This window comes from Leptidea sinapis, chromosome 17 (genome assembly GCF_905404315.1).
Source record: "Leptidea sinapis chromosome 17, ilLepSina1.1, whole genome shotgun sequence".
NCBI lineage: Eukaryota > Metazoa > Arthropoda > Insecta > Lepidoptera > Pieridae > Leptidea > Leptidea sinapis.
The window spans coordinates 12,646,294-12,655,940 of record NC_066281.1 but is presented as its reverse complement, the minus strand read 5'-3'; the positions used below and the strand labels follow the sequence as shown (position 1 = coordinate 12,655,940).

The 9,647-nt window shown below is 33.0% G+C and overlaps 1 long non-coding RNA gene across 1 annotated transcript; it reads left to right on the top strand.

Annotated features, from left to right (window-relative positions):
* Positions 1-6,069: 6,069 nt before the first annotated feature.
* Positions 6,070-6,556, top strand: LOC126969029 (uncharacterized). The gene is made up of 3 exons (XR_007730327.1): positions 6,070-6,251; positions 6,338-6,382; positions 6,459-6,556. It is a non-coding gene; the product is annotated as an uncharacterized LOC126969029 (long non-coding RNA).
* The last annotated feature ends 3,091 nt before the right edge of the window (positions 6,557-9,647 follow it).

The following is a 9,647-nucleotide window of genomic DNA, read 5'->3' as shown; positions in this document are numbered from 1 at the left end:
TAACTTAACACTGTAATTAAATAAAAATAGTTTGAAAAAACTAAAAAAACACGCGTTGGTTGAAAAGATAATTAATGGTGGGAATTTAAAATTAACCTTATCGATGAAAGATGAAAAAATTTTATAAATTAACAAAAATCTTATATTGCAAAATGAAAAATGGAATAATTTTATCAAATCAATTTATTGTCCTTGATAAACCTACGAAGTTTTGAACGAAATCTGGTCGTTTAAAGTGGGTCAAAATCGGGCCCAAATGAGTCGGATACAAAAGGCATTTATTTTTTCGAAATAGATTCCTTTAGAATTCTTTTTGATGCCATTTCTAATTACTACAAACAAACATACATACAGGTGAAGCTCATAAAAAGCATGTAAAAAGTAAATCTTACAATAACATAATGATAGCATCCTGGTCAACTAAAGACAGCTTCAAACCGCTTTCGATTTCAAACGCGCCATTTTAGTTTGGCATTAGGTGAACAATTAGTTGCATTTGAAGAATGTCCGAATGTATCTTTATGTCATCTTCTAAATTCTCTAATCGATTCTGATCGCTTAAAAACCATGGCGCCACGGGTCAATTAGTTCCAAGTAATAAACAAAACAAACATGCTTGTTATGAAAAGAATCCGACTGCTGAACTTCTTTTGGCGCATCAATCAAAATCATATAGATAATGAAATCATCATTTGGGTGGCCATAGAGAGGTCACTTCTGAGAACTGTAAGTGGAGACCCTTGGTTACGACCATTATCACATTCCTGTTTTATTAATTAGCGACTGGATAGCTAAAGATCAGCAGGACAGCTTAGCAAACTTTTTAATTCAATCACGGTTTTATTCATGAAATCCATATTCGAGCATTGTATAATAAGTTTGGGAATTAATGAATAATGAATGAGTTTATGTTTTGATAAATATTATATCTTCTAGCTGACCCGATAGACGTTGACGTAAATCTATGCATATAAATAAAATTGGAATGTCTGTTTGTAATATTGAAAAACGTTAATAATTTTTGTCTGTTACTTATCTCTGAAATAGCTGGACCGATTTTGACGGGACTTATTGGCAGGTAGCTGATGTAATAAGGGGTAACTTAGGCAACCTTTATTTGAGAAAAAATCTTTTATTTTAGAAAAATAAAGTAATGTTTCAATGTCCAAGAAACGGTCCAACTCTAAACATAATTTATATCGCAAATCAACGTTTGCCAGGCCAGCTAGTAATAAATAAAAAACTGTTTTTTATCCATTTGTCAATAATATTTCATAACATCAACAATTATTTCGTTAAATATACTCCCTGTTAAAATGCAATTGTTTCACAGCAGAACTGTCAAACCGTGCGTCAATAAAATCGCTCATGGAAAATATTATGTCCATACAAAACAAATATTAGAAACAAAAATTATTATGGGACCCAAATCGAAATAAAAACTAAGCTATAATGCACGGGATGAAGTAATCCCCAATGAATATTGTTTATTAGTTCACTGGAAACAAACATCCCGACACTGGATTTATATCTATAAAAAGTAGAATATATCAAATGTATTTTGAAAAATATAATTTAGGCCTGTACGTTGTATTTACGTAAAAGTTTTAGTAGAATATTCTATGGACGGTAAAATGGCTAGACCTTATTCGCTGTGGTTTTCAGTGACGCAGCTGCGAGTAATATTTACGCTGTGTTGCATTATATTAGCTGTTACAGTTAAGGTCAAACTTAACGTTAACAGTAGCACTGACCTTAACATACTATAGACTCCGGAATACGATGGTGTTGCACCATGGTATAGTTCTAACTTTAACTTTAGTGAAAGTTAAAAAATAACATAATAAATATCAAGTCAATATCGAATATTTATTTGAAACTTTTGACTGGTCCCTATTTAACATTAACTGTAGTTTTAAACGGAGAAGATTGGACGGTTACAGTTAACAGTTAAAGTTATGACGTCATCTAAAAATTTTAAAATGGTGCAACACATTTTTCTGCTTACCCGGTACTTTTACATGTTTGTTATTGCTAAAGATATTTTTTTTTATGCAACCCAGTCTTAGGCTCTGATCTTTAGAGCGTACTTGGAATTTGGACAGACTTTACTTTGTTCAGCTAATCATAATTTAGACGCCCTGCCCATTACAATGCAGTGCCGCTCAGGATTCTTATGAAACCAATAAATTCTGAGCGGCACTACAATTGCGCTCGTCACCTTGAGACATAAGATGTTAAGTCTCATTTGCCCAGTAATTTGACAAACTATGGCTTCTAACTATGACTTCATTCAGAGCGAAACAATAATTTTACACATAACTGCTTCACGGTAGAAATAGGCGCCGTTGTGGTACCCATAACCTAGCCGGCCTCCTGTGCAAAGGAGCCATCACTGGCTGTTTTCCTTACGACTGTTACCCGATCAAATTTGTATGCAAGCATCGGAAGTGAGCAAAATCTTGAGTCCCATTCGGCACAACTCTTCATTTTGCTGTTGCATGACAATTTGTACCAAAAACAGCTTCAGCTATTCACAATCCTAAAACAAAGTTCGTTTATTAATATTCAAGTTATAATGTAATATAACGATTATACCTAGCATTAAGAGCCTCATAAAATATTTATTGCTGAATGCCTGCATTCAACTACGTATTCAAATTAATTGCATTGCAATAAACGAAAGTAATTGAGTTTTATTTTCATGAGAACACTTGTAACATGAAAAATCTTTTTATGTTAACTTTACTGTGCGCCACTATACATTCATTAGAAGGTACAGATTGCGTAAAATTAAACTACTTTTTTATTGATATTTTAACTGGTTTAAATATATTTTCCAGAGGAGGCGTTTCGAAAACACTACGGATTAAGTTTTCACAATAAATGTGGTGATTATGTAGAAACATTCAAATGCCTGACAGCATGTAAAAGTTCCGGCTACCAAATATTCAGGCTGAGTCATAGCTGCAAATGTAGCTGTCATGAAATGAAATCTTCCACAGTCTTACCGTTCTTTATGTGGAGGACAGTCGGAACTACCGCAAAGATACCCAAAACATTCCCACCGAAATTATATCAAATTGTTGGCACGCTGTTTGATCGATTTGAGGTGACAAAAGATGATCATGACTTGAATCCTGATATTAATTCAACAACTGTTACATCAGCCGCGAATGAAACTACGGATAATACAGATACCCAAACAACTGGCATAACATTAGGAAGTGTGACGGTAGCGAACTCTTCAGAAGCAACTACGCAAGTGGCTAGTACCAAGATAACTACTGATACTAACAACGACAGTGCTACTACTGTTGTTGCTACAACATAGATAATCCTCACTTTATTTAAAATTACCTAATTATGAAGCACATTTTGGTTATGGATTTAGTACGGTTGATTGTGATAATAAAATGAGTACTCCAAGTAATTTGTGTATTATTTCATATTAAGTATATATTCTTAATATCTTAATATACATAAATTACATGACACGTTGTTTGTCCGCGATAGACTCCTAAACTAATGAACGGATTTTAATGGGGATTACTTCATTAAGTGTGGTTTAGTCCAACTTGAGAGATAGGATAGTTTTTATTTCGATTTGGGACCCATAATTATTTTTATTTTCAAATTTTGTTTTATATGGACATATTTTCTGTGAGAGAATTTAGTGATGCGCGGTTTGACAGTTCCACTGTGAAATAATTTCATTATAAAAGCAGGGAGCATTTTATACGAAATAATTCTTGATGTTTTGAAATTTTACTGGCAAATTCCTATGAAACAGTATTTTTTATTATCTACAGAACAATTTTTGCCGGGTCAGCTAGTATATTATATATTAATAAAAATTATATATTAAATCACTACCCTGAACGGCTATATCACTTGGCGTTGCGTCGATACATTGCTTTTCATGTCTTCTACCGCATTTATCATTGGAATCCAAAGAGCTGTTTCACTTGATTCCTGCCACCCATTCCCACCTTCGCACGTCATGCCAAAAAATTAGGATATCATCCCCACCATCTGGATGTGTGGCGTTTCTCCACAGTGACAGGTGACGTACGCTCGTTTGTCCTCCTCTTACATTTAAATCTAGCAAAACTAGCTGGCTCCATATTAAAAGATTAAATCTATTAATATTAATTATTAAATAATGGGACGACAGACAAGTGAGTAGGTCACATGATTTTAAGCGACCATAGTTGGCTTTTCTCTCTTCTTACCTTCCTTAGTCTATGAGGAAGGACCTGATTTATAGTATTGACTGGGAACAATGGCCGCAGAAAGTTTAATTATTGGTTTTATTGCGTAGGTATGAGTCCCTTGAGAACGATGACATGGAGGTGTGCCAATAAAGCGATAATAGTATTCTATTGGTTCCATGGTTTGCAAGAGCAGCTTGTAAGATTTAATCACAGTAATTAGTGAAAATCAGAGGGCTGAATCATGTAAAAATTTCATCAGTTCTAGACGTAGTGTATGTGGTGTAATAGTTTGAGCAATTTCACGTTGACCTTTTTCCTTTTCTTCTTGGTTTACCTATTAATATGTGACTGTAAAGTTTTCTTCCGAATAAAATAAATGCTAAAATGTATTACACTAAAGTCAATAATTAAAGCCATTTCCATGGTCACTTGGCGTTGCGTAGAGACGTCGCTTCATTGTGCGTCTTCTACCGCATTTATCACGGGTAGTGTTCCGAAGAGCTGTTTCACCCGATTCCTGCCGCCGAATTCCACCTTCACGCGACACGCCACGAATAAGGATATCATGTGTGTGTGTGGCGGTCATCCACTGTGCGCTTTTCAAGGAGCTTTTTTCCACATACTAGAAAACTCCTGTGATTCCTCTGGTGTTGCAAGAGAATATGGGCGGCGGTGATCACTTAAAACACCAGGTGACCCGTACGCTCGTTTGACCTCCTATTCCATAAAAAAAAAGGAAAAATTTCAGCAGTTCTGGGCGTAGTGTATGGTGTAAAGGTTCGAGAAATTTTGACCTTTTTTCTTTTCTTCTTGGTTTACCTATTAGTATATGACTGTTAAGTCTTTTCCCAAAAAAAAATGAATGCGTAGTGAATAATACGTAGTAAATCAAATTACTACCAGTATCCAGCTCAGATCAAACCCACATCAAAATTTCAAAATAAACTTACAAAAAATTATAACAAACTTGCTTGCAATTACTTACTTGGGTACAAATAGTAATTATGATAGTAATCACGACCACCATGTTGATGAAGCATCCTTACACAAACAATGAATTCAAGCTCTAAGGTTGATGCATCCAATATGCGATATTTTTTTTTATACAGTTTAGTCTTTATTATTTTTTATGAACTAATTTATATTACTTAAACACAATTCATATATTTGATGCACCTTACAAACATTTTTTTTTATTTTATTTTATTCATAAAGGCTTACCAACTAAATACAATTTATTAACTTATGCACGAAGAATTAAACAAATATAAAAAAAATAGTTTAAATGTACTTAAATTATAATACAACATTGATATACGAAATACATGTGATATTTTGAAATCTAAAATCTATAAAAACATATTTTACAGCCATTGTAAAATTCTATATTTTATTGAAAAGAGTGGCCGTTGAGTTTCTTGTATGTTCTTCTGACGAGGTAAACTTTTTCCGAACATAATATGGTAGATTGAGTCATTTAAAAGATACTGATGATTCAAAGGCGCTTAATGAATGGCTAGTTGAATAAAGTTTATTTGACTTTGACACAAAAGTGATATTTTTGTCAGTTAAATTAATATTAAAATATGTTTTAGCGATTTCAACTGGGATGTAGAAAATTTTTAATCTGAAGATATGTCGTTTTTATTCTCGATTGAACTTGTGTTCGTATTAATAGCTAGAAAAAACAAATAAAGAGTTATTGATTAGTGTGGGTAATTTCAGTAAATACAATACACAGTGAGTATGAAAAATTTCTTGCGTCTTTATGTAAAAAGGTTGTACCTAGATAAACAAAAGAGTTTTATTATTCATTACAAGATTTATTATTTACACGTACGGACAGAGCAAGTCTAGCATTTATGACGGTTGTAAATTGATATTAATTAAAACGATCGTTAAAAATGTTATTTATGAGATTGCAAAAGCAGACGATAACACTTTTGAAGCGTTATATAGCAATGGAGGTGTTTGTTTTATTTTCTCTCATGTTTATACCCTTTATTGTGAGTGTCGATAATCCTTCTACCATGAGTGAGTATATGATGGTAAAGTCTTTTATTCTTTGCAATTCTGTCAAATTTACTACTTACATTTTTATTTATATTCTGTCTTTGTAGTTATTTCTCCAGATGAATTACTGCCAGAGGAAAAATCAGTAAATGGTTAGTATCTAAAATAACTAACACTGAATTCAGATTAACAATTAAACCGATTAAATTTGTTATTTTTATTTATTAGATACAAGAAAATTGTCCATACTTCGTTATGGATTCCACAGAACACACGAGTGCCAGAATTTTAAACGAGCTTACCTTTGTGTACAGAAATGTCTCGATCATAAATTCGATATAGCATATGCAGACAAAAGCTGTGCCTGTACTTGCTACAGCAAACCCGACAAAGAAAAATATATGCCACATCCACCTGAGGTCCAAGAGAAATGGAAGCTTGGGGCTCCCACTACAAAGTTACCTGCATGGTTACAAAAAATTAAAGAAGAGGAAAATAAAAAATTGCATGACGATGATAGCGAATATTCAAATGAAATTGAGGAGTTAACAACAGTAAACTTCAATAGTACTACAGATCCAGAAAATGAAACTTATACAACAGGAAATGAAAACATAAGTAATGAAACTGCTATAACTGATACTGGAATTACTAAAACGGACGAGGGTAATTCTACAGCAACTGAAGATAGCAGCGATAGTTCAACACACGTCAGTACTACTATTAAAGACGATGCAACAGGCGAAGATAGCAAGGCAACTACCGGAAGCAGTGAAAAAGCAACAACCTTAAAACAATAAATATTTAAGTTTCAATATATATTTGAGTATTCCAACATAAGTGCTAATTGCTATAAGAAACACTATAGGTAGACTATTTCTGTATGCATTTTGTAATAACTCCTTAAAATTTTTACTTTCTGAATGAAATCGTAGAAAGGTATTTCAATAAATCTTTTAAATATATATCGCTGTTTATTCCATTGGATAGGGACGGATATGGTGGTAGTTACATGTGCACGGAATATTTAGGGTTACTTATAGAAATAATTATCGATATATTATACTTAATGGCAACATTAGGGAAATATCTTTTCCTTCTCATATAATTTTCATGTTTATATCTTTCAGAATATATTGTGTAAACGAAATATGCAATAGATAGATTAGTTTTCAAATTATAAAAAAATTTGTATGAGATTAGGTACATACGCAATATTTTGTTATAAAAATAATGATATAATAAGATTAATTAATATTAAACTAAAATTAATGTATTTATGTATATACTTGAATTGTCTATATCAATATTTCACAAAAGAATTTCCCTTACAACTTTCACTTCATAAAACGACGTAAACTTTTTATAGAATACCCAAGAGGCAGTCAGCGCGACTGACGGCTATGACGTATCGCTTAGATTTTTTTCCGATACAAAAAGAACATAAATATGCTTTTATGTCAATATATCAATTTCGTTTGTCCCGTTCGACATGTTACTAAAACTAAAATTCGCCTTTCTATTTTGTGATCCTAAACTATACCTATACCTCGAGAAATAGCTACAACAGAGTTGTTATCGTTGGAAAATATATCATGGGTAATTTTTTATGGGATAAAATAAGCATCTCCAATTGAACAATACGCCGCATTTCATATTTATGGCTATTTATCACTTCTGTTAGTACGCATAAATCTTACGATGACCCTTCTGTATGTAGGCTGGGATACAAAGAGGATAGTAGGTCAGCTGGGATGGGGCTGCAAACAATAAAATTTCGATTGTCAATATATTTTATTAAGCATTGACCCTCGTTGTCTGAAATATTTAGTTACTTTGTAGGAATTTTTATGGAATGATTTTGCATTATTTAAGTATGGGGTCAACTAAAGTGACTCCTATTATCCAACTTTGTTCCAACCGTTACCAGCAGAGCTGAAATTTTCAAAGTAGGTGTATGTTGGATGCACAAGTAAATGTATTTAAATTCATGGAATAGCCAAAAACGGAGAATTGGTTCTAGCGTAAATCTGAGTTATATTGAACTGGTTATACCTTTAAGTTAATAACACAATAAAAAGAAATTACAAATAATTAAAGTCACATCATACGTTTCAATCTTTGATTTGTAAATAAACCTATTTTATTCAATATGATAAAATAATAATCAAGCAATGTTAATGTATTTGTTCATTTGGCTTAAAGTTTCGGATGTGAGAGGATTAATATAAGCAAATAATGAAATGATCCGGCCAATACCTTATCAGCAACCTCACAGTCGGGGGAAACAAGAGAAAGACAAACAATAAACCTTCCTACATAAAAATTGCAACAACTTTGTTCATAATACCTCCGTAGGCATCATCAAAAGTTGGCTCAGTTTGCACCCTCCCGCCCTTCGTGCCGAGATTACCAATAAATCCAATACGGGATAATTGGCCCGCTTAATTCTCTTCTATCTTTCTACTTAGTTCAGTCGTCAGAATGCGCCTGCTAAGGCCCCTTGGGAGAGTCCAGTCGAGACTAAGAATGCCAATTACTTGCCAAACAAAAATCACCTCTTAACTGTTCAGTTAGAAATGATTTTATCGCGTTATACCGAATCAAAGCAGTTGGTTCCGTAAATGAGGAAAGTAGTCTGTTAATAAGCAATGTTTGTTATCGTATTCAGCTGTTGAATAATAAAATATTTCATAGTTTTGACAGGCAGTGAATGGCACTTGATGGACATAGGTGTCGCCTAATGGATATTATATAAGCACAATAGAGTCTAGGGGTGGAAGTGATTTGATATTCGCATCAACAACCGGCCCTCGGGACCTTAGTGACGTGAATCAATGCAATCAGACATGTGATCGACGCGATGAAGTGCGCTACATAAAGATATTGACTTTGTACTGTATCTAAGTTTTATAATGCTCTTCAATATTATGATCAAGGTAACTTTGTATGGTTATCTTAATATTGGTATAAATTCTAAATTATTAATGCTGTCCCACTGGACTGGATTTGACCCAAGTCAAGAACACTTTCTTGACTTGGGATGCGCTGTAAGTAGTGTATTTAAAAAAACTTGACAAGTGAGTGTCGTACTCGTCCTGCGAAGGTTCCGAACACATCAAAGAAAAATTTATAATATATATAGCTTATATAATAGTCCCAGCCACTGTTTAGGCATTATATGTAAATCAATTTAAATGTTTTATTAAAAAGTGGCTCTTTGGAACTTTTTCAGCAACAAATAAAAATGTACAACATTTCATACAAAATACACACACCAGTGAGGCTTTTAGGTGTACGGCGGCTTTTTCTGCCATTCAACATTATTTTGTGAATTTATTTTTAGCAATTTTTTTTTTGTTAGAAATCATATTATATTTGTCATTTAAGAATTCAATTACAATATTTTGACGCGTT